At 45.4% G+C, this 25,614-nt stretch overlaps 2 protein-coding genes and 1 pseudogene across 15 annotated transcripts in view; 1 reads left to right on the top strand and 2 right to left on the bottom strand.

Annotated features, from left to right (window-relative positions):
• PSMC1 (proteasome 26S subunit, ATPase 1) overlaps positions 1–25,614 on the top strand; it is a 1,015,066-nt gene that overhangs the window by 16,852 nt on the left and 972,600 nt on the right. The window lies entirely within an intron of this gene.
• FOXN3 (forkhead box N3) overlaps positions 1–25,614 on the bottom strand; it is a 467,440-nt gene that overhangs the window by 124,124 nt on the left and 317,702 nt on the right. The gene's annotated exons all lie outside the window — the stretch shown is intronic.
• LOC126959659 (adenylyl cyclase-associated protein 2-like) lies at positions 6–25,251 on the bottom strand (annotated as a pseudogene). Its single transcript, XR_007727591.1, has one exon. The product of XR_007727591.1 is annotated as an adenylyl cyclase-associated protein 2-like (transcript).

Below are 25,614 nucleotides of genomic sequence, written 5' to 3'. Positions count from 1 at the left end.
AAAAGAGAAACTAGCATAAGGCCAAGTTCATCTGCACTCACACACCTGCAACCCCTCCCCACACTTCCCTCAAAACATTTCCCCAAGCATGCATTACTGACACCCTTTGAAAATGCATCCTGGAAAACCATGAGGTCTGCTTTATTGTAAACAGGTTTCATATTTCACAGTGCAGAACCTACCTGTGTGAGCATTCTGTTTATCACCTTGACCCTGCTCACACCTGGGCACTGAAATCACCGACCGATACATAAAATGGCAAATTCACATGGTCTAATGGCACAGCATATAACTTAAGAATATTTGCTAACCTGTTCATAATTTCATGAATGTATGTGACAAAGAACTCCTAATCATGTTTTCTGAGACCAAGTGGGTTTTCCAACACTTCCTCGTGCCACCTGCCTGCTACAAATGCAAACTTGCCTTTCTCGGCATTTCTACCACTAAATCCTCAATATACGGAGATGACCTTAATCGACTTCCTCCTTCCCCCTCTTCTCTTGTTTCGTATCCTGTTTCCAACTTCTTGGCTTAAAATGTTGCACTCCATACCCTATAAAACATTTTGCAGATATGTTACCACCCAGAGTGTGGTAACAGGAGAGGCAATAGGAAAGATCAATATATCACGAAGACACTTACTGCATTTATAGATGAGCATTTTCACTGTTTTAAGACTGCCAGTAGAAAACTTTATAACCAAGCCAGTCAGTCTTAGTAACGTGTCCTTAGAGTGGAAAGTAGGTTATATTCTAAATCAAGGATTGGTTTAGATTAACGTTAGAGAGTACTTAGTCAAAAATGTTACTACATCCAGCCCAAGAGGCAGCATAAATTACTTTCACCGAAATAGTACATGACAAATTATATTGGTTAATGCATTATCAATCACCTTCAATATGAGAAAAATAGGTTCGAGTAATACATTTCTAAGTTTGGCAGAAACACACACACACACACACACACGCACACACAGAGGAATCTGAAGGGCTCTACGGTGAATGTTCCACCAGTGAACCAGGATCTCTAGTTATCTAGGACAGCAATACTGTTACCAAGCAGAAATGCCAATGACACATTCTGCCCACTGGAATTTCATTACCAGAGGTACAAATAGTACAGCAGGTATAGGGACACATTACATGATTGAGGAGGAATAGGAGGGAAGAAGAAATGAGCTACAGCACAAAAATACTATCACACATCAAAATCATGTCAAACGTGCTAGAAAATACATACTATAAACCTTGATGTTAATGAACCTTTTGTTTATTTTGTTTTGGATCCACTATACTAAAATTAAATGAGCATCATGCATCTCGGCCATGGTATTTCCAGCAGCCCTGATTCTCAGCCAGGCAGTTGTGACCACAGAGTGGCCAGGAGCTACACAGGGTAACAGCAGACCAGACTGGAGTCTCAGGATGATGATACCAGCTGATTGCTCTTCCACTGGATTCCGATCTTACTCTGTTTCAGGGCACTTAAGGCTCAAAGTTGCATGAAGAATAATGTGCATTAAAACACTTAAGATTATCTTTTAACAATCCCAGCAAGCTCTCAGGATTTTACCATCTTATTTTTATAACAAAGCAGGGAACAGCAAGCTGGCTGTTGCCAAGACGGAATCACCTGATTTATAAAGATATTTTAAAACTGAGGACTTCGTTATAGCAGAGTTGGTGTTTCTAGAGAATTCAATAATTGAGTATTACTGCAGGAGCCTGAATATCCAGCTTACTTCCATCCAAATCTCTTCTTTATCCTGACCTTGATTTGGCTGAAAACTGAGCAGACATCAGGCATGGAGCAGTATGGGGAATGAAGGTCGGATAAATCCAGTGGTTTAGATAAGGAAAATTCTCTGTGTGATAGAAATCTACCTAAAGATTCTTACAACATCCTTTTAATGTACTTAAATCACTGATAGTTCTATGGTCAATCTGTGGTGCTGTGGAACTTATCTGTACTCTAGTAGTGGAGAGAGACTTCGACTGCTGACCACCTTCTCTTTCCTGGCCCCTGTTGTAATTGATGAATTCACACATGGTCTCTTTCCAGCTCAGGGTAAGTCAGCTCCTGCCATGCTAAATGCCAAGTTTTCAAGCTCCTTGGCCCATATCTATACACTTCTTTTGGGTGGTTCCTCAAAATGACATCTTCTAACTGTGAGAAGAGCCAAGGATTTATTAAGCCCCTGTTGAGAATTGTGCTTGGTGTTGAGAAAGACTTGAGGGGAAAATTTAAAACCCTATTTTATGATCTCTAAGAACCTGATGTCATACTTACCTGGCTCCAGACTCCTCTGACTGTATCTAATGAGACCAGTGATGCCTATAGACAGACTCAAGTTTACGTCTCCAGTGGCTGCAGGTTGGGAGGGCAACAAGCTTGATTTTTTTCCCCCTCCATCTGGAGATGTCCCTGGATAATTGGCCCTTAACGCTTAAAGTTGGTTAAAACCACACATGGTACATGAAATTACTTATAAATGTATATTAACCGCAATAATTCAGAGACAAAACCAGTGATAGAAGTCTTTGTGGGATGAGTTGCAAACCACCCATTCTCAGGCAGCTCAAGAGCGGGGAGGGTGGGAGTGGTAGGTGCAGGGGAAGAATGGGGTGCTCTCCATAGCCAGCCATGTAAATATCACTGCCACGAGAAATGACCATGGGGGCCCCTTCCTAACCCTGTGTGGGTTTTAATCACCTTAAAATGGTGTTTGCATTGCTTGACGATAGGATCAAGTTACCATTTACTGAGCATAGTAATCAACCCCTTTCCGTGGAATCCTCTAATTCTGCAGGGTGAGCAGGGCAGAAATCACCTTCCTGGTTTTGGGGTTTTTTTTTTGACAGAGTCACGCTCTGTCACCCAGGCTGGAGTACAGTGGTGCCATCTCGGCTCACTGCAACCTCCGCCTCCCAGGTTCAAGCGATTCTCCTGCCTCAGCCTCCCGGGTAGCTGGGATTACAGGCACCTGCCAGCAAGCCCAGATAATTTTTGTATTGTTAGTAGAGGTGGGGTTTTGCCAACTGATTTCAATGGCCAGGCTGGTCTCAAACTGCTGACCTCAAGTGATCTGCTCGCCTTGGCCTTCCAAAGTGCAGGGATTACAGGGGTGAGCCACCATGCGTGACACATCCATTCTTTTTTTTTTTTAATTTTTTTTAAATTGAGATGAGATCTTGCTGTGTTGCTGAGGGTGGTCTCAAACTCCTAGCCTCCAGTGATCCTCTTGCCTCATCCTCCCAAAGCACTGGTGGTGTGAGGTACCATACCTGTCCACCTTCCCTGTTCTATAGGGAGACAGACAGAGGTCCTGAGAGGCAAAAGGACTTGCCCAAGGCACGGTATGACAAGTTAGTCATGATCAACCCAAGAAGGACTAGGGCTTGCCCACTGTACCATAGAAACACACACAGCAACAGCTCCAATTTCATTTCTACTCTTCCAGCCTTCCTCTTCTGCTCTTCCAGCACTAAACTCTTAGTCATCCTTCCCCGTGGAAGAAGGCTGTGCATGGTATTTTGCTAGGACTCTCTCTAAGGCAAAGTCTCAGGCTAGAAAAAGCAATCAGGCTAACCATATGTGAAAGACACGCAGACTCCCATTAGCAGAAACAATACAACGCCGGTGCCACAAATGTCTCATTTCAATAACACGCTAACAAAAATCCCATGACCTTCGGCAGTATAAGCCAGACCAACTTTGCAACAAAGAAAGCAGACCAGTAGGTTAAGAGGACCTTGCCAGCCAGCAAGGTGGAGTGCGACCTGGCATTTGAGAACATTGATCCGGCTGACCGTCAAGAGCAGCGCTGAGCCTGCAAATCCCAAGAGGTGAGTGATACCATCCTGAACAGCATACCCAGCGGCTGCCAGAGACTCAGCCCTCAGTCATTCCCGGACCCTGCACTCTGAGCTGCACTACCTCCAGCTCCCAAAGGGATACCCTGAGTCAACAGGTCGGACAGCCCGAGGGTGGCTCTTAGCAAGATGACGTGATCCATCATGTGTTCTCTCTACACCCAGGAACCTTAACCATTGTGAGAACCAGCTGGATGATAAACAGAGACCCCGGGAGGCTCCATCAAGACCCACACCTGTATTCACCAGCTGAACTTTCTGTGGCTCTCAACGAGAAATAAATTAAGAAAAGGACTGTTTTCTAAGATCTCGCCTGTCAAATGTGAACTAAGACCTCTAAAAGAGAGAAGAGAGCCAGGCGTCACTGGCTCACGCCTATAATCCCAGCACTTTGGGAGGCCAAGGTAGGCAGATCACGAGGTCAGGAGTTCGAGACCAGCCTGACCAACATGGTGAAACTCCATCTCTACTAAAAACACAAAAATTAGCCAGGCGTGGTGGCGCATGCCTGTAATCCCAGCTCCTCAGGAGGCTAAGGTAGGAGAATTGCTTGAACCCAGAAGGCGGAGGTTGCAATAAGCCAAGATCGCACCACTACACTCCAGCCTGGGTGACAGAGCGAGACTCCGTCTCAAAACAAAAAAAAAAGAGAGAGAAAAGGATGCTATAACACGGATGAACCTTGAAAGCAAGCTAAGTGAAATAAGTCAGAATAAATAAACAAATACTGTCTGATTCCACATAGAAGAGGTATCTAGAGTAGTCAAATTCACAGACACAGAAAATGGAATGGCGGTTGCTAGAGACTCGGGGAAGGAGGAGTAAGGAGTTTAATTGGTACAGAGGTTCAGTTTTACAAGATGAAAAGAGTTCCGGAGGTTGGTTGTACAACGATGTAAATGCACTTAACATTACAGAACGCACACTTATAAAATAGTTAAGATGGTAAATTATATGTATTCTACCACAATTTTTTTTTGTTTTTCTTTTTGCAGTGGGGTCTTGCTCTGTCACACAGGCTGGAGTGTAGCGGCAAAATCTCGGTTCACTGCAGCCTCCACCTCCTGGACTCAAATGATCCTCCTGCCTCAGCCCCCAGAGTAGTTGGGACTACAGGGGCACACCACTATGCCTGGCTAAGTTGTTGTTGTTTTTTTTTTTCCAGGACAGGATCTCACTATATTGCCCAGGCTGGTCCCAAACACCTGGGCTCAAGTGATCTGTGTACTTCAACCTAAAACATTTTTGTTAATGTATAAAGAGATGAGTAGGGAGGGGAGGAGGGAGAGGAGTAAGGAGGGAAGAAGGAAGGGGGAGGAGGAAGAAAGAATGGAGAGAGAGAGATGGTAAGAAGGACTCTGAAAAAGTGAATGAAAGCCTAAAGTGTGTGGGGTGGGAAGAAAGGAAGAATATCTGAATGCCCCCTGTGGTCAGCTCTCTGCCAGAATGGTCCACAGCACACAAAAAAGCAGAAAGCCCAAACCAACAGGGATGGGGTAGGGGGAGAAAATGGGTGTAGCAAGACCAGCCCATCCTGATTTAGCACCCCTGGAGGCCAGAGCTTACCCACTACTCTTAAGTAACTGAGCACAGAGTCCCATCATACTCTTAGCGCTGGAGATGGACTGTGATGGCAATCCCTTCAGATGGGTGGCATCTACCAGCAGACTGCGTTTCCCCACGAATAAAACAGTCAAGGTAGTTGTAACAAAGGGAGAATCACCCCCCAAAAATCCTTGAAATTCCATTGTTTTGCCTTATAACTGGGGATTAATCACCAGGAAATAATAGAAAACCAAATGTGACCTACGCCACACTGTAACGGGCTCTTTGGGTGAAGGATGTCAGTCGCTGGCGTTTGGAACCCAGGAACCAGAGCAGGCTGGACAGAGACGTGTGTGGGAAGCTTCACAAAATACCACTCACTGTTCGAGAAGCATCACTAACAGCACAGATGAAATTTCAGATTCTCAGGGACACTCTCGACACTTCTAACCTTCCAAATAAGCTTGAGTGTCCCGGCAATTAAAAGGGATCTCTGTGCCACAGGGTCTAATCCAGGGTGAAGTGGAGAGAGCGCGGGATTTGGACTCAGGAAGTTTGTTTAAAACACAGACTGAAAGTCTTTTAACTCGTCAAAGTCTCAATTCCATGCCTGCAAGCCGGGACAAATGATAGCATCTAGTGTGTGAGAATAAAATGAGATGGTGGGTATGAAAAAAATGCTTTCTAGACTGCAAAAATCCCAGGGGTGGTTTTTCTTTTTGTTGTTTTTGGTTTTGAGACATAGTCTTGTTGTTTTTGGTTTTGAGACATCTGTCTTTCAGGCTGGAGTGCAGTGATGTGATCTGGGCTCACTTCAACCTCTGCCTCCCAGGTTCAAGCAATTCTCCTGCCTTAGCCTCCCGAGTAGCTGAGATTACAGACATGCATCACCATGCCTGGCTATTTTTTGTGTTTTTAGTAGAGACACGGTTTCGCCATTGGCCAGGCTGGTCTTGAACTCCTGACCTCAAGTGATCCATCTGCCTTGGCCTCCCAAAGTGCTGGGATTGCAGGTGTGAGCCACCATGCCTGGCCCCAGTGGTAGTCTTGATTGCAAGCAAACCCCAGTTCAGAGTTAACTGACACACTCAAGGCCACACAGCAACATTGTGGCCGTTGTCAGCTGGGCACCAGCACTTCCTACTAGACATCCTTAACTCTCCCAACTTGGCCCTTTTTTTCCATTCCTGTGATAGATGAGGTAACTGTACTTTTCTCTTCCTCTTTTCTTTAAGGATTCTTTGAGATGTTCTAATTGCAAATGTTTCTCAGTCTAAAGTAGCAACAGTTACTAAATATCCAAGAAGCAGCTTCACAGATATCACTTACTCTAAAGAATGCTAAAAAAAAAAAAAAAAAAAAACAAAAAAAAAAAACTCTGTTAGCTCACCCCTGTCATCTCAGCACTTTTGGAGGTCCAGGCAGGAGGATCACTTGAGCCCAGGAGTTGGAGACCAGCCTGGGAAACATTAAAAATATAACATTTTTTTATTCTACAAAAAATAAACAAAATTAGCCCAGTGTGGTGCCATGTGCCTGTGGTCTCAGCTACTCAGGAGGCTGAGGTGGGTGGATCGCTTGAGCCCAGGAGTTCTAGAGCTGCAGTGAGCCTTAATCGCACCACTGCACTCCAGCCTGGGCAATAGAGCAAGACCCTATCTCAAGGAAAAAAAAAAAAAAAAAAAAAAAAAAAGCTCCATGCAGAATTCTGCAAAGATCCAAAGAGACAGAAAGAGACCAGGTAGAAACCTACCAAGAGTGGCCCATTTCAGAGGCTGACAGTTACTGAGAAGGCATGACTGAAGTGATCAGACCACAACCAGCTAGGCCCACAAACACTATAACTGAGAGTGTGGCAAGATTCCTTGGAGGGCAATATACCAATCATGGTAAGAAATGGAATTGCTCTGTAAACTTAGCCAAATGTTGAAACTGGAGACTCAACTGATTTCAAAGTTAACAGCCTGCACATAGTTATTATGTGCCCAATACCACCAGGACCCATGAGAATCGGACAGGTGGCAGCTGCTCTGGCACCAGATCTATTGTGCTTATTTTATTTTACTTTTAAACAATTAGAATTTTACTTTATTTCAGAATAAGTTTACAGTTGAAAAATGATGTTTACTATCAACATTATATGAACAAAACTTTTATAGCAAAACCTTGGTATGTGAGTATTAATAATCCAAATACTATACCGATAAAGAAGATATTTTAAAAATGGAAAAGACATACTCCAAAGGCTATAATAGGCAATATATATGTACATATATACTTGTACTGGGTCCGTAAGCATTATATTATAATTCATTAAATGTGATCCAAGAAGTTGCAGATTTTTCAACACTACGTACTGAAAAGATACAAAGGACTACCATAACTTCTCTTAACATTGAAAAACACATGGGGCTGGGTGCGGTGGCTCACCCCTGTAATCCCAGTTGGGAGGCGCAAGTGGGCGGATCATTTGAGGCCAGGAGTTTGAGACCAGCCTGACCAACATGGCGAAACCCTGTCTGTACTAAAAATACAAAAATTAGTTGGTCATGGTGGTGTGCGCCTATAACCCTAGCTACTCAGGAGGCTGAGGCATGAGAATCGCTTGAACCCAGGAGGCAGAGGTTGCAGTGAGACGAGATCATGCCACTGTACTCCAGCCTGGGTGACAGAGCGAAATTCCATCTCAAAAAAAAAAAAAAAGAAAAGAAAAGAAAAGGAAAGGAAAAGGAAAAGGGAAAGGGAAAGGAAAGGAAAGGAAAAGCATATACTATCAAGACTACAAAATCAGAGCAGAAAGCCAAACTAACAAATAATTCCTTAGGCTTTAGGAGAAGTAATACATCTATGGTTTTTCTCATGTTCATTTTTGTGACTGGTTAGCAAGTCTGGCAGGCAGAAAATAAAAAATTAGACTATAATAAAACATTAAAGACACCATTTAGAAGGCATCCGATATTTAACATGCTCAAAATTGGAAAACAGACACTGAGCTTGATTTTTGGGCAACATTGCGAGGTATTACATAGCAAAAACATTGTTTCCTCCCATCAATCTGTTGACATAAAAATCTGTTATGTAGAGAAGTTTTCAAATGACACAATAGAAAAACATATAAGATGAAGAATTAGAATTTATACTTTTGGTTTTTAGTAACTATAAAGAATATAGGTCTTTCAAGGACCAAGAAACTGAATTTGGTCCTTAATATGGAATGTTCTTACATGTTTTAAAAGCGTGGGCTGCTGAAATACGTACTCCTGCTGACAGCATATCCACACTGCCAAAGGTGAACATGTGGTCATAATAAGAAAAAAATCGTACATTTCTCAGGGCACACTACTACTACTACATCATATTGAAATTGTCTAGAAGATAAACATGTACATCTTTTTTTCAACAAGCAATTAAACATACATGGAAAACTGATTCGTGTAGTATTTTTACCTATCAGTTACTATGTTCGTAATATGAGGCGAACAGACTTCTTTTTTTCCTCTTTAAATCCATAATGTTCACAAGTCACCATGTGGAACTAAAATCACATGTGCAAAGGCAAATCGTGAAGAAACGTTAAGTATTTCCAAATGCCCACGACGGCGTACCAGAAACGATGCTATGTCTATAGCATGGAGTTGTTGGAGGCCAAAACTACAGCGGTAGGTGCTACTGCAACTTCCAGCTCTTCACTGCTGCTTGTTTGATGGAGGGACTCAGGTGAGCGGGCTGGGTCTCTCGGGAGGTTAGCCCATCATTTCTGCAGGTTCACTGACCAACTTGGATTCATCCCATGCTGTCTAACTGCTCAGGGACAGGAAATTCTCTGTCATTACCGCCCTGACGAATAAGTATATTCATTTTGGATGATGTGATGCTCACAATCTCACAGTCTGACACATCTTCCCCGAGTTAGGTATGTATGGCAACCTTCGGTCTTATTAGTGGAAATTGCTGGTACTCTCCCCATTACCTGGATTTGAATGTCCTTGGAGTTGGTCGATTCCACAATGCCCATCACACTATCAAACACCCGACCAAACTTCTTACGGTTATCCACTGGAGTGGAGTTTACTTTCCCTTTCATCGGGAGAGTTGATTTTTCACATTTGAAAATGTAAGCCGCATGTTTCAGCTCAGTCTCTGAAATCACAAGGTCATTCCTGTCTTCTTGGTACTCTGCTCTCCATTTCCTTCCTTCCAACTTGAACACGGGTGCATGTGTCTGGGAAGGATGAGGTTTGGGAGATGTGGGACTTGGAGTATGGCTTCTGGGGAGAGATGCAGTTTGCCCTCCGTGAGCCTGCAGGCTGGGATTCTTGTATAGACCTTCTGGTCATCTGTGACGTGCCAGAGCCCTGGTTCTGCCAGGTTAGGCTTCTCCTTGGTTAAGCCGGGCAAATAAAGCTGAGCATGAAGGAGAGGACTTTTCTTTTGTGTCTTCATTCTCAAAAAGTGGAGGGGCCCTGGAGGAGGTGGAGGAGGAGGATGTGGAGAAAGGTCAGGCCCTCAGGAGAGAACAGAAAGCGCTGATGTGGGCGCTGCAGGACCCGTTCTGCTCCACAAGAGGCCCGTGGTGTGGTGCTCCTTGATGCATGCTTGAAACTCACTCCAAATGTTCACATGACCTCACCCAATCCACACCCTGTAAATCGTGTGTTTGTAGCCCTTTAAGACTGTTAGTGGAAAAGGTGGCAGCATCACACATCTCGCTGACGTAAGGACCGGATTTGGGGGACACAGTTATGCAGTCAAGGGCTGGGAGGCTTTTGCTGACAGCCGAGAGATGACTAAACATGTTACTCCCTCGGTTTCTCTCTCGGAAGGTGTGGACTTCTGAATCTTTTCTGTTATGGGTTTCAGAAATGCAGCCATGCCTTCTCTTGGGGTTGTTGGTCTTGAGATGCCATCAGAAGGAAAGCCCCGTAACACCCTTTCTGCACGAGTCTCCATGTCACCAGCAAGGATCCTACTGTTCTTTAAAAACTCGGCCACCATGCTGTTCCTCAACTTATCAAAGGCTTCCACAGAGGGTGCCACACCTCCACTGACACTCTTGCCTACCCCACCATGCCCAGGGGGCCTGTGGAACTCTGTAGACAACAACTCCAGGTGGCTGACGGCCCACTCCAGCCTTTCCAGCAGTCCCTGCAAGTCTGCCATTCTGCTTTGCTGCCCTTGGGTCCTGTCCTCGGCAATGCAGATCTGTCGCTGGCCACTCATGCCCTCTTCCCGTGGCCCTTATTGCGTTGTTTTAAATATACTGAAGTTTCATCACATTCCCCAAAGCCTGCCATGAAGTTGGGACTTCATTCCTTGAACATTGTTTGCGAACTGCTATTGACCTGCAGCAGGATTTCTTAACCTTAGCATTACTGACATTCTGGATTGGATAATTCTTGTCCTGGGGACGCTACACTGTGGATGGTAAGACGCTCAGCAGTCTTCCTGGACTCCCACACTAGACACCAGTGACACCACCTCATCAGATGTGACAACCAAAAATGTCTCCAGTTATTGCCATGTGTCCACTGGGGGATAAAACTGCTCCCAAATGAGAACCCAGGAACACTGGCCTCAATTTCTCCACTCATCAAGTCCCAAACCTCCCTCTCCACCTTTCGGCAGGCACCGCCACCTCCTCTTTTCTAAACCAAGGACGTGCCCTTCCTTCCACCTCTGTTTGCTGGCTCCATTATTTCTGCCTGCGTGTGCATCTTCTTACTTGCCAAAGTAACATCTCTATTACCTTTCTTTTCCTCTGGTATCTTTCCTCCCTCCACTACCCCTTGTCTCTACTCACCTCCCCCTTCCCAGGACTGATGAGTTCTTATCTTAACCATTGCCACACATAAACTGGTGCCCTAGTCCTCCTTCTGGGTTCCATTATTCTTTCCTGCACTCACAAATCCCAAGAGCTGGGACCGACAGCCCAGCCTCCACTCCCTCATGTCACCACCACAATCCTCTTCCTGCCAGGGGTCACCTGGGTCCCCCAATTCCCCAGGTGTTATGGTTTGCATGCGTCCCTCCAAAATTCATGTGTTGCCAATGTAACAGTGTTAAGAGGTAGGGCCTTTAAAAGGTGATTAGGCCAGGAGGGCTCCTTCCTCATGGATGGGATTAGATGCCCATATAAAGAGGCTTAAAGGAGGGAGTCACCCCCCTTTGCTGCCTTCTGCCATATGAAGACACAGTGCTCCTCTCCTCTGGAGGGCACAGCATTCAAGGCCCCATCTTGCAAGCAGCACTCACCAGACAATGAACCTACCGCAGCCTTGATCTTAGACTTTCCAGCCTCCATCATTGCGAGACACATTTCTATTGTTTGTAAATTACCCAGTTTGTGACAGCAGCACAAACAGACTAAGACTAGGGGTCACTGCCCTTGATGTCCCTCCAGCCTCGCTCCCCTCTGCACCGCATGACCTCCCGTGTGCACTCACATAACGAGGCCTCTTTCTGGGTTATACATTTTTGACAATATCTCTCAAAAGTCCTTTCCACCATTAGCTACAGAACACCCTCCTAGTCCGGGTTCTGCTCCTCCCACTCTTCTTTCTGGACAGTTGGCTAGCTCTCTTCCCAGGCTCGGCCCCACCATCAGAGCGTTCCTAGAGTTCTAGCCCTCTCCTCTTTTTCTTCTCATGCTCTTTTCCTAGGAGAGTTCGTGGAAAGGTTGGGTTTGCCACTTCCCCACCGCCGGCTGATTTCGTTTCCAGATGCTGGAGGGTATCTCCAGCGGGCGCTGCACAGAGCAGCTTTCAGCTGCCCCGTATCTGCTCAAACCAGAAGGCAGCTTCCCCGCTCTGCCTTGCCTGCCAGCTCCCAGGGCACGCTCTCCATGCTGCCCAGGATTTATCAGTGTCTGTATTCGTTTGCTGGGGTTGCCATAACCAAGTGCCACAGACTGGGGGGTTTAAGCAACAGAAATTCCTCCTCTCACAGTCCTGGAGGGCAGAATTCCAAGACCAAGGGGTCACAGGGCTGGTTCCTTCAGAGAGCTATGGGGGAGAATCTGTTCCTGGCCTCCCTCGCAGCTGCTGGTTTTGCTGGTGTTCTCTGGCTTGCAGGAGCATCGCCCTGCCTTGATCTTTACACGGCATTCCCTGTGTGTGCAGCTGTCTTCAAATTCCCCCCTTTTCTAAGGACATCATCACATTGAGTCGGGGGTCCACCCCGCTCCAGTGTGACCTCATCTTAACTAATGATATCCTGCAAGGACCTTATTGGAAATATGGGCACATTAGAAGGAAGGGCACATTCTGAGGAACTGGGAGTTAGGACGTCAACATGAATGGGGCGGGGGAAAGCACAAGTTGCCCCAGACGGTGGCTATCTCCCTTCCACACCTGTGGCTGTCTTTTCCTGCATCCCTGATACCTACTGCAGTGCTTGGAACCTGGCGGGCACAAATGTCTGTTGAGGGAAGTAAAGTTTATCCTTTAATTCAGCATTCCTCAAAGAACAAAAACAAGAAAAAAACCGACCCAGCCTTTGGTTATCATCTGGCAAATGCTCTAGTTCAAAATTCTGGAGGCTCTGACACCTTCCCCTCAGCTACGTCCCTGCCTCCAGTCCCCGTCGGGGCCCACGCGTTCTTCCCAAGGGCTCCTGCACTTTCCTTTCTTTCTGCTTCTACTCCCAGGACTGGGGTCAGCTCAAGTTAAGACGCCCTCTCCTGAATCCTAACAGGCCTCTCTGCCTCCAGCCTCCCTCCCCACAGCAGGCGGCCCTGCCTGACACCTCAGCAGCCTTCTCAAAGCACAGCATCTTCAGGCACAGTCCCCAGGGTCTGCCAACTTGGAGAGGTGTCCAGAGTGCCATCGCGGGTGGGGGACTGGTATCAATGTCAACAAAGCCCTTCATTTTTCATGTGTCTCATACACCGAGTTTCCACGTGCGTCTGCATTCGAAGAGTTTGGTGGCTACAGAAATGTGAATGTGCCAGAGGCATCTGAACCACAGCAACTCCATCACGAATAGGGGCTGGGTAAAATGAGGCTGAGACCTGCTGGGCCGCCTACACAGATGGTGAAGGCATTCTGAGTCACAGGATGAGACAAGAGGTCGGCACAAGATGCAGGCCATAAAGACCTTGCTGATAAAACAGGTTGCATTAAAGCCAGCTGAAACCCACCAAACCAAGATGGCAATGAAAGTGACCTCTGGTCGTCCTCACTGCAACACTCCCACAGCGCCATGACAGTTTACAAATGCCATGGCAACGTCAGGAAGTTACCCTATATGGTCTAGAAAGGGGAGGCATGAATAATCCACCCCTTGTTCAGCATATCATCAAGAAATAACCATAAAAACAGGCAGCCAGCAGCCCTCGAGACTGCTCTGTATATGAAGTAGCCATCATGTTGTTCCTTTACTTTATTAATGAAGTTGCTTACACTTTACTCTATGGAATTGCCTTGAATTCTTTCTTGTGTGAGATTCAAGAATCCTCTCTTGGAGTCAGGATCGGGACGCCTTTCCTGTAACAAATGCTTACAGGGCAGGGTGAGAGCCGATCAGTACCGGTGCCCCTCAGAAGCCCTCCTGTTCCTTCCCAGCATGTCCCTCCTGCCCTCAATATGCCACCTGGCACAGGTCTCCAGAATACCCGCGCCCCAGAGGCTTCTCGGGCCCATGCAAACCCAGTCTCTCCCTCTGCTGCCTGAAATGCCCTAGACCCGTGTTCTCGGCACCTGTCACAGCTTATTCATCCTTTGAAGTTCAACTCGAATCCCAGGTACCCAGGACACCTTACCTGGTCACTCTCACCCTGCAACCTCTCCTTCCTCTGAATCCTTCTGGCAGATACCTTCTGTGCAGCTCATCTGGGAATTAATTGCACTCTGCAGTGTCTTCCCATTCTAATGCTTTATACCTTTAACCCACAGGTATGTGTGTCTCACCTTACCATGGCAGACGTCATGTGAGCAGAGGCTACCAGTGACTCCTCTCTTAGAACCTGGCCAAGTTCACAACACGTGGAGGATGGCTGTCATTATTCTAAGTGATTCTGAAAAACAGTGGGAATGCTACCTGCACCTCCCACACAGAATGATCTCAAACACTAGATTTTTTTCTTTTTCTTTTTTTTTTTTTTTTTTTTTTTGAGGCAGGGTCTCACTGTGTCACTCTGTCACCCAGGCTGGGGTGCAGTGGCACAATCACAGCTTACTGCAGCCCAACCTCCCAGGCTCAAGCAATCCTCCCACCTCAGTCTCCTGAGTAGCTGGGACTACAGGTGCATGCCACACCATGCCTGGCTAATTTTTGCTTTTTTTTTTTTTTTTTTTTTTTTTAGAGATGGGGTCTGGCTATGTTGCCCAGGCTTGTCTTGAACTCCTAGGCTCAAGAGTTCCTCCTGCCTCGGCCTCCCAAAATACTGGGATTACAGAAATGAGCCACCATGCCCGGCCAAGATTTTTAAAACATCTCTTATACACAATTAAGTCTCTCACAAAGAAACTAGCCTATAGTAACACATCTTCTTCTACTATCATCATCTCAAATAAAAACTCAAAAATCTTTAAAAATGGAAAGAAAATTATAAATCTCATCATTAATAGTAAGTAATAGATAAGGTCATTTGGATTCCTCTTTCCTGAGATTTCTTGATTCCTTAGGAACAGATAAATAACTAGATGAATACATGTATATTTTTTATAATATGGGATGCAAGTTTGAGTACATACTGAAAAAACTCTGCTTAAAACCACGGCTACAATTTTCGATGCATACAGCTTATGATACATCTCATGAACAGATGCAAAGGTGTTTATCATTATCTTTGTGCTACACAGTTTCTAATTTTACATATGAAAACCAAGGCATCATTCAGTATAAAGTACATTATTTGCATGATATATTTGCATTTGTAAAACACCCACATTTACTTTTACTGCTTAATAGGCTCTGATTTAAATGGGCCACTCTATATAAATGGAGCACACGGGTTCTCCACTCAATGGTGTTGATAAGAAAACTACTCCTTTTAGATGCAAATGAGCCTACTAATCACAATTAGAATGGTGGAGTTGAGGGAGGCAGAGCAGCTGGGCCAGGAGCTCCCAGTCTAGTAGGGCCAGTTTGGTTCTAGCTTCATCTCTGAGGCAGCAGCTTGGGACTTCCCCAGAGGACATCTGCCCAGAGGCCCCAGGGACAAACTCAACATTTCTCAAAGAAGTCTCACTCTGTCGCCTAGACTGGAGTGTAAGGGCACGATTTTGGCTCCCTGCAACCTCCACCTCCTGGGTTCAAATGATTCTCCTGCCTCAGCCTCCCAAGTAGCTGGGATTACAGGTGCCTGCCGCCATGCCCAGCTAATTTTTGTATTTTTTAGTAGAGACAGGGTTTTGGCATGTTGGTCAGACTGGTCTCCAACCCCTGACCTCAGGTCATCCACCTGCCTTGGCCCCCCAAAGTGGTGGGATTACAGACGTGAGCCACCACACCCAGCCTAAACTCAACATTTCTAAAGGGGCTGGAGGAGAGGAGAAACAGCTTCAGAATTCCGGCCTGCTGTGCTAGTGTGGATGAGTCTATCCACAGCCTTTGTTATCCCAAACCTGTCCAAAGGGCCAGATATTAAGCAATACAATTCAAACATAAGTGGAGTCACAGGAAGGAGAATAGCATTTTCAAAACTAACAGAGGAAAGGCAAGTAAAAGGAAAAGCTAAGTAACTATATAAGACATTACCCAGACTAATGCCACAGAGGCAGCTCAACAGACATCCCCTTAAAAGGGTGCAGCCATTGTAAAAAACAGTATGGCGGTTCCTAAAACAATTAAACATAGAATGCCATAAAATCTAACAGTTCTGACTCTGGATATATACCCAAAAGAACGGAAAGCAGGGATTTAAAAGATACTTGTACACCCATGCTTATAGAAACATTATTCACATCCGGGTGCAGTGGCTCACGCCTATAATCCCAGCATTTTGGGAGGCCAAGGCAGGAGAATTGCTTGAGGCTAGGGGTTCGAGACCAGCCAGGGCTACCTAGAAAGACCCTGATTCTACAAAAAAAAAAAAATTTTTTTTTTTAGTCACCGGGTATGGTGGCACACACCTGCAGTCCCAGCTACTTGGGAACCTGAGGCAGGAGGATGGCTTAAGCCCAGGAGTTCAAGGTTACAGTGAGCTATAATCACACTACTGCACTCTGGCCTGGGTGACAGAGAGAGAACATGTCTCTAAAAGAACAAAACAACGAGAAGAAAAAAAGAAACATTATTCACAATAGCCAAGAGGAAGAATCAACCTAACTGTCCCTCAACGGATGCATGGATAGACAAAAAGAGAGAATATTATTATTCAGCCTTTAAAAGGAAGGAGACGCTCACATACGTCATAACATGAACCTTGGGGACATTATGGTAAATGCAATAAGCCAGTCACAAAAAAGACAAACACTGTATGATTCCACTTATATAAGGTATCTAGAGTCATTAAATTCATAGATAGAAAGAGAATGGTGGTTGCCAGGAACTAGGTGGAGGGGAATGGGGGGAGTGGTTGTTTAATGAGTACAGGTTTCAGTTTTGGAAGATGAAAAAAAATCCTGTAGATGAGGGCAGTGCTGGCTGCACAGCAACTGAATCTCTTTAATGCCACCGAACTGTAAACTTTAAAAATGGCTGGATGGCGCCACTGCACTCCAGCCTGGGCAACAGAACGAGACTCCATCTCAAAAAAAAAAAAAAAAAAAAAAAAGTCTGGATGGTACATTTTATTTCATTTCATGTGTCTTTTACCACAATTTAATAAATAAATAATAGACAGATGACAGACAAACAGACATTTCCTAATGGCTGGTCAGACAGTACATAAGGCAGGTGATACCTCTGCTGCTCCACTGCCAGGCTCTAGAAATAACGGCTGGTTTCCCCACTCTCTTTTCTCTCACTCATCCATTCACTGAATAAACATGTTTTTACATTGCTATGAGGACCCTGTGACAGTTACCATCCTGTCCTCCAAGAGGCAGGGACATGGATGGCAAATTAGCTCAAGGATTCTGAGATGTACAGAGAAACCCCTGCAGCTGCCTTTGGATGCTTTGGTTACTATGCCAAGAATAAAACCAGACACTAGAATCTTCTGAACAATGCCCCTCTTGTTGGGTAGGATACACTGATAATCTCTTCCATGAGGCCCATGCTCATTTCTTGACCCTCTAATGAATCTTCTCTGAGCCCTGAAAGTGCTGCTGTGGGACTTTAATGCCAACTGTCCTGCCAGTTCTCCAGCTGCCTCCCGCAAAAAACTATAGATCCTCCAAAGGTGACATCTACCTTCCGGGTGCTCACACCCAGTATGTGCTCAATAAGTGCTGCTATGATCACAGCCTAGAAAGTAGCTGATATGGTTTGGCTGTGTCCCTACCCAAGTCTCACCTTGAATTGTAATAATCCCCAAGTGTCAAGGGTGGGGCCAGGTGGAGAGATTTGAATCATGGGGGCGGCTTCCCCCATACTATTCTCAAGGTAGTGAATACGTCTCACAAAATTCAATGGTTTTATAAATGGGTGTTCCCATGCACAACTCTCTTGCCTGCCACCATGTAAGACGTGCCTTTGTTTCTCCTTTCCCTTCTGCCATGATTGTGAGGCCTCACCAGCCATGTGGAGCTGTGAATCCATTAAACCTCTTTCCTTTACAAATTACCCAGTCTTGAATGTCTTTATTAGCAGCATGAGTACAGACTAATACAGCAGCCCTTCGATATCTTCTCTTTGATGCACTCCTGAGGAGCTGAAACCTGGAGGCTTTGCTCTATCCCATGGAATCTCTCCATCTCAGCCTCACTGATCCCCAAATATGAAAGCCAAGTCCCTCAAGAAGCAGCTTGCCTCAGAGATGAAGATGATAGAAGATGGCCCTGGGATACCTTCTACACCTTCCACTCTGGCCATGCTGACCTCGGAGAGGGACCAGGTGGCTGAGTCTGGACTGGAGGGACTCTGAGACTAAGGAGGCCCAGCCACTCCCTCCTTCCTTTGGCAGTAGCTTCACGGAGGTCTTGACAATGGGACAAAGGGCTCCAGTACGACAGGTGGAACCAGCTGAGGACTAGACAATGTTAGTGTGGCTAGAGTGCTTGATCCAAAGACAGTGGCCAAACCTTACCTAAAATCCCCTCCATCAAGAGCAAACATATGGTGGGTAAAAACATCATTTCACCTTGAAGGGAATCACAAGGAAGCAAGAAGGCTGGCCACACCTGCATCTTTTGTCCCAGCACAGCAGTATCATTTTGAGGTGGTGACCAACAACCACACCCTGCCCTTATCTAATGTGAGTAACACAACCCCCTCATTACTCCATGAACTGATACAACATTCAGCGGAAGTACCTCACTAATAAAGACAAAAGTCACTGTGACCTGTTTATCTTTCAGGATTTTAGAGATCAAGAAATGTACTTTTTTTTTTTTTTTTTTTTTTTTTTGGAGATGGAGTCTCACTCTGTCACCCAGGCTGGAGTGCAATGGCACAATCTCGGCTCACTGCAACCTCCACCTCCAGGGTTCAAGCGATTCCCCTGCCTCAGCCTCCCTAGTAGTTGGGATTACAGGCACCTGCCATTATGCCCAGATAATTTTTGTATTTTTGTAGAGACAGGGTTTCACTATGTTGGCCAGGCTGGTCTCGAACTCCTGACCTCAGGTGATCCGCCCTCCTCGGCCTCCCAAAGTGCTGGGATTACAGGCATGAGCCACCGTGCCCAGCCAAGAAATGTATGTATTTTAATCCAAGTTTTTGACAGTCTGGCTCCTGGTACTTCCTATGATGCTGAAAACCAGTCACAGACAAGAAAATAACCTATTTGTGGAAAAATTGTGATTTCCCTTGATTATTCATTTCCTCCCTTTGAGAGCTAGTCCCATCCCACAGTCCACCACAAAGATGAGAGACATAAACACTGATTTTGGAAAGCTGATGACATAGAAGGGACACCTCGATATAAATGCTGTATCAGGAAGAACTAATCCAGGCACTCAAATGCTAAAGTTGTATGTAATAGTGCAGATGTTTGTTTGCTTATTTGTTTATTTATTTATCTAAGACAGAGTCTCACTCTATTGCTCAGGCTGGAGTGCAGTGGCACGATCTCAACTCACTCCAACCTCCGCCTCCAGGGTTCAAGCGATTCTCTTGCCTCAGCCTTCCAAGTAGCTGGGATTATAGGTGCCTGCCACCAGGCCTGGCTAATTTTTTTGTATTTTTTTTTAGTAGAGACGGGGTTTTGCCAGGTTGGCCAGGCTGGTTTCAAACTCCTGACCTCAAGTGATCTGCCTGGCGAGCCTTCCAAAGTGATAGGATTATAGGTGTGAGCCACTGCACCCAGCCTCAGATGTTTATTTTTTACAAAACATTTTTCCTAAGGTTTATTGGATCCATTTATGGTTGGCTTCAAAGTGACAACGTGATTTTAAATTTCTAAAACGTAAGACACACCTGTAATCCTACCATTTTGGGAGACTGAGGCAGGAATACTGCTTGAGCCCAGCAGTTTGAGACCAGCTTGGGTAACATAGGGAGATCCCATCTCTACAAAAGAAAAAAAAAAAAATTAGCCAGGTGTGGTGACATGTACCTGCAGTCCCAGCTACTCAGGAGGCTGAAATGGGAGGATCACTTGAGCCCAGGAGCTTGAGGCTGCCATGAGCCATGATCCAGACTGGGTGACAGAGTGATACCCCATCTTAAAAAGAAAATCTGGTGGGGCTCAGTGGCTCACGCCTGTAATCCCAGCACTTTGAAAGGCTGAGGCAGGTGGATCATGAGGTGAGGAGTTCAAAACCAGCCTGGTCAAGATGGTGAAACCCCATCTCTACTAAATATACAAAAATTAGCCGGGTGCAGTGGCAGGCTCCTATAATCCCAGCTACTTGGGAGGCTGAGGTAGGAGAATCGCTTGAACCTGGGAGGCAGAGGTTGCAGTGAGCCGAGACCGTGCCACTGCACTCCTGGGCGACGGAATGAGACTCCGTCTCAAAAAAAAAAAGAAAAAAAAATCCAAAAAGTAATCTCTTCTCTCAAGGCAACAAAGTACCGTGATGGGTATCAGCGCCTTAACCATGTCTTTGTCCTGATACTTGCAAATGAGCAAAAAGGCCTGGCCCAACCTCAGAGGTGCCCTGTCTACTCCCTCCTTTCCCGGTGACCTCTGGCCACCTCCTTGTACCAAGCTTTTGCTTGCTTGTGACTCTCTGCTGTTAGCAAACTGTCCCACGTGTCCCTCTCTCAGTCCCTCCCCACATACTGTAGCTCAGGAAAACCAAAAAGGAAATGGTTGGGAAGGCCAAGTACAGTGCTTTTCTTCCACCATGACACGGGCTGGGGCCTAAGAAACTGATTCTTACACACCTAGTACCTAATACCCATTCGATTCTTCAAGAAAAACTATAGAAACATCTATTCCTCTCCTGGAAGTAAACTGAGGCAAATAATGTTGCTAAATTTCCATGACAGCATTAAATTAAAAGAGAACACAGTTTCAAAAAAGTAATGTCACTTCTTGTCCATAGTTACGTAACTATGAGGGTGTGTCCATCAAGCTTTACAAAATGTGGTAGCACACTGTGCCTTCTCAGCACCCTTCTTTCTGGGTGTGTACAGTTAAGTATGAATTGTCAGGGTTTTGCTTTGTTTTACTTTGTTTTGTTCTGTGCTTCCCTCTTCTTTCAATTTCTGTGGCGTATAAGAAGGACCACACAACTGAAGCTTTAAACATAACCCGAAGGCCGGGCGCGGTGGCTCACGCCTGTAATCCCAGCACTTTGGGAGGCCGAGGTGGGCGGATCACAAGGTCAGGAGATCGAGACCACGGTGAAACCCCGTCTCTACTAAAAATACAAAAAAATTAGCCGGGCGCGGTGGCTGGCGCCTGTAGTCCCAGCTACTCAGGAGGCTGAGGCAGGAGAATGGCGTGAACCTGGGAGGCGGAGCTTGCAGTGAGCCGAGATTGCGCCACTGCCTGGGCGACAGTGCGAGACTCCGTCTCAAAAAAAAAAAAAAAAACATAACCCGAAAAACCTCAGCCTCCTGCAACCTTTGGAGGAAGTTGACTCGTGGCTGTGCATGGGCTGTGCTTCTTGGTGCTGGGACATTGGGCTCACCTTTGTAAGTCCCCTGACCACACACAGGCCACACACTGCTGCCAAGGCTCGCGCCTTCCTCGTCACTGCTACCTGGCCTGAAAGCTCCTGAAGGATGTGACTTACCCTCCAAAGCCATCTGCAGAGCCCAGTACCAATCGGGTCTGAGAAAGTATGCTACTTCTCTCCCTTTCACCTGCTCTTCTCTACCTACCTCCACCCTCTTTAAAGGCAATGTTAAAAGGAGTCACAGGCCACCAAGTTTCAGTACTGCTCCACAGCTTAGCCTTTCCAGGGAGGACACTTTATGTGTAGGGCATCCTTTGCTTGCACTAAACTGTTACCACTTCATATATACAGATGCAGGGACTTTTGCTAGCAATGATTCCACTTTAATTTGTGTATAATCCCGTCAATCGTGTGCTCAAAAGGACTCCTGGCTCCCTGTGACCTGTGCCACTTCCAAGTTCTTTAGCACTAAACAACTGGCTCCACTTGCTCCAGCTTCTCCTGCCATCCCTTGTCTTGTAGGTTTTTTTTTGCTCTGACAATACCAGGTTACTCATGGTCCCTTGGAGACACCAGAGTGCCTCTGACCTCTGTCATTGCTACTCAATTGCCCCTGCTTGGAATGTCCCTCACTCCCTTGTTTTCTTTGCAAACTTCTATGCAGTCTTGAAAATACTGCTCCTCCTGTCTCCTTCCTGCCTCCGTCCATGCTCAGAGCAGATCCTATCTGTCTTATGCTGTCTCCTTTCCATGCAACACACCGTGTTATAAGTTATTTATTCATGGAGCTAGACTGTGAGCTCTCTGAAGACACTGACGATCCGATTCGGCTTATGTCCCCAGTAGCTGGCACGGAATAGGTGTTCAACAAACATCTGCTAAAAAAAAAAAAAAAAAAAAAAAACACTAGTCCTATAAAGTATATAGGGCTGGTATTATGATCTTCGTTTTGCAGCTAAGAACACTTAATTCAGAAAGGCAAAGTCACTTAATGAGGGTCGCATGGCTAGTAAGGGACTCATGCTCTCTTCATTGCCATGATGCTTACATAACCACCTCCCATTTCCTGCTGTCTCTTGAGTTTGGAAAAGAAAAGGAAAACTGAAGAAACAATTCGAACACTTCAAAAGTTTAGTGGATGTTTCTGAGCATCTATACCTCGCCTTCTTTTCAGAACAGACATTGAGGACAGTCCTATAATTCACTATTATCAGTGTATCTACTTTAACTTGGAGCCCAGGCAAGCAAGCGCTAAATTCACACTACCCTGTCTCTGCCAAGGTGATGGGGGACAAGACGCCTTGTAACTTTGAAGAAGAAATGTACACACCCCTGTGTCTCCCATATAAACGGACTCAAGAGCTGCAACAGTGCATATGATCCCTTCTTTCCACTGTTGATAGTTGAAAGCAGCCGTTTCCAGCTTCTTGCCGGCGATCACTCTGCTAAAAATAGCTTTGATGCTGTCACATGCAAACTTGAACAGAACCTGAAAGCAGTTCCCCTTTTAGTTCTGAGCTGGTTCAACTTTAAAAGAGAGGCAGCTGTTAACACACTCCAGCGTGTTTACACGATGCTGAAGTAGTTCAGCTCGTAGTAAAAATACCACTGAAAAGGGACAGGCTTGGGTTTGCAGCCTCTGCTGACGACATTTCTTCCTGCTGAGCTGGAGCCCGGGGAGGGGCGGTAAGGTTAGCAGGGAAAATCCAAAATGTCCAGTTTGAAGGAGAAAGAGGCTGCGGTGAAGACAGGAGAGAGATGTTTGTTGAGACGTGACATTTCTGACTATGGTAGAGGCGGGGCAGGAGATCATATAGAAAAAAGAGAACGTATACAACAAGGGGTGCTTTTTAAAAATCCTGATAAAAATACCTAAGGGCTGTTTTTAGAAATCAAGGAAACAAAGGATGAAATACATTCAACATCTGGGCCATTCATTTGCTACCTTATGTCGGTTCGCTGGGCAAATGGATGATTCTGGATGTGTTCTGAAAACTGGGCCCAAAACTAAGGATAAAGCAGTGTATGGGCTTGGAAACCAGAGAAAACCTGGGCGTTCAACCCGGCTCCTCCCCGTCTGTCCCCATAAGACTTGGCTTCAGCACTGGTGTCTCCCAAACCTTCTGCACAGAGCTGGGAGTTAAGTGAGAAAATACACACCGAAGTGCCTGGTGGAGCGGGATCCTGACCTGTAATAGACGACGTCCTTTAAAAACATACACCCGCAGGAGAGGAAGCTGACAGTGATCTGGGGACAAATCTGGAATACAGTGTAATTTCTTAAAAAAAAAAAAAAAAGTACCAACCAAATAAATAGTGTTTTTTCTTCCTTCTTAATTCTATGTGGCCAAAGCATGACTCACACTGTATTTGCTTATGAAATGAGAATTCATTTTATGAAGTTGTGCTAGAAAACTTACGCTGAGCCTGGCGGATCTGGAGCGGACGAGAAGAGGGCCTGGCCTGCACCAGGACGGATCACACAGGCTGGGTGCTGGTGTCTGCACCCACGAAGGCCCACTAGGAGATGGGAACTGAGGTCATCGATGGTGAACTCGCGGCTCCTGCTTAAGAACCAGAACCCTGACTTGGGACGTTTATGCTGGAGCTTCACACACATTTCAAAACCCATCATTCAACAAACACCTCAGATTCTTCTTAAGAGCCCTTTGAGAAAACGACGCCTCTATGACATCACTGTCCCACCCGATGAGCTTCAGTACCACGAGCAGATGACATGTGACTCAAGTCCGAAGTGAGCAGGTTCTCTAAACCAGCTATAAATTTCAGCAGCACATGGAGGTTATATTAGCACAGGAATTTATCACTTAAGTTATAGGTCTGAACAACAGAACAGACTTAATATACTGCTGTTTCTTTAACTATCATTTTTCGTTAACAAGACAAAAGAATTTACAGTTTCTGCCAACTGTTTGTTGGCCCCTAATACCACGATTAGCTGTTGCCAGGCAACCATGAAGCATGCTTCCTCTCAAATCAGGAAGACCCACTGCTAAATCTAGACTAATTATAAAAGGGGACAAATATTTAAAAGCTTTATATTTTTGAAGGATTTGGGAGGTGTCGTAATAAGAATGATTCTTATTAAACGGATCTAACTAAACACAATGCGTATGTCTTCAGTGCATTGTCACAGGTTATGTAGAACAATTTAGGAAAATGAATGTTTCTGCAACTTTCCTAATTTCCCTCAATACGATACTAAACAAAACCAGGTGTTTATAATTTGTAGAAGCATGTCTTTTGCCTCCTTCTAAGAATAAGGATGAAAAGAAGCAGCTGAGAGACCTAAGCCTTTTAAAATACATATATATTTGCAAAGAAATTATGAGAACACCAACACCATTTTCACAGCCCTTACACAGCTATGCTCATATAATGCTCAGCAGCTTTCCTCTCAAGTTTCTGCCTTTGTCTGCATTCTCAATTCCCTCTATTTCAAGAGTCCCTCAGAATTCTCTGTGTGGAGAAGAGTTTTTCAGTCCCTGAGGTGAGCCTCCTTGCCATCAGCACTAAACTGCTGGTGGCAGCCTCGAACAACCAGAGTTCTAACGTCTAGAGACCCTGCTTCCTCCTCAAGAGGGGAGCTGAAGAAACAGAAAAGCTCAACACACACACAGAGTCACACACATACACACACACACACACTCACAGACACACAGACACATGCGCGCACACACACACACACACACAAAGTGGAGTTTTCTCCCCAAAAGAAAAAATTCTAACTACAAAGACAAAGTCAGAACTAGAACAGGGGTTGGGAAATTATGAACCAAACTGTACTAGCTGGAAGCTAAGTACGGCTTTGACATTTTGTAATGGTCAGGGAAAAAAGAATCAAAAGAAGAATAGTGTTTCCTGACAAGTGAAAATTATATGAATTCAAACTTCAGTGCCATAAATAACATTTTCCTGGACACAACACACTTACTTGTTTATGTATATGTCTATTTTGTGCTAAACAGTTACTACATGACGCTTCACAGAAAAAGTTTGCAGAAGCCTGAGGTGGAAGACAGACTAGTGACATTTTAGTTCTTGAAAAAGAAACTGAT

This window comes from Macaca thibetana, chromosome 7 (assembly GCF_024542745.1).
Source record: "Macaca thibetana thibetana isolate TM-01 chromosome 7, ASM2454274v1, whole genome shotgun sequence".
Lineage (NCBI taxonomy): Eukaryota > Metazoa > Chordata > Mammalia > Primates > Cercopithecidae > Macaca > Macaca thibetana.
Note: the sequence above shows the minus strand (reverse complement) of the source record. Positions and strands in the feature narration are given on the sequence as shown.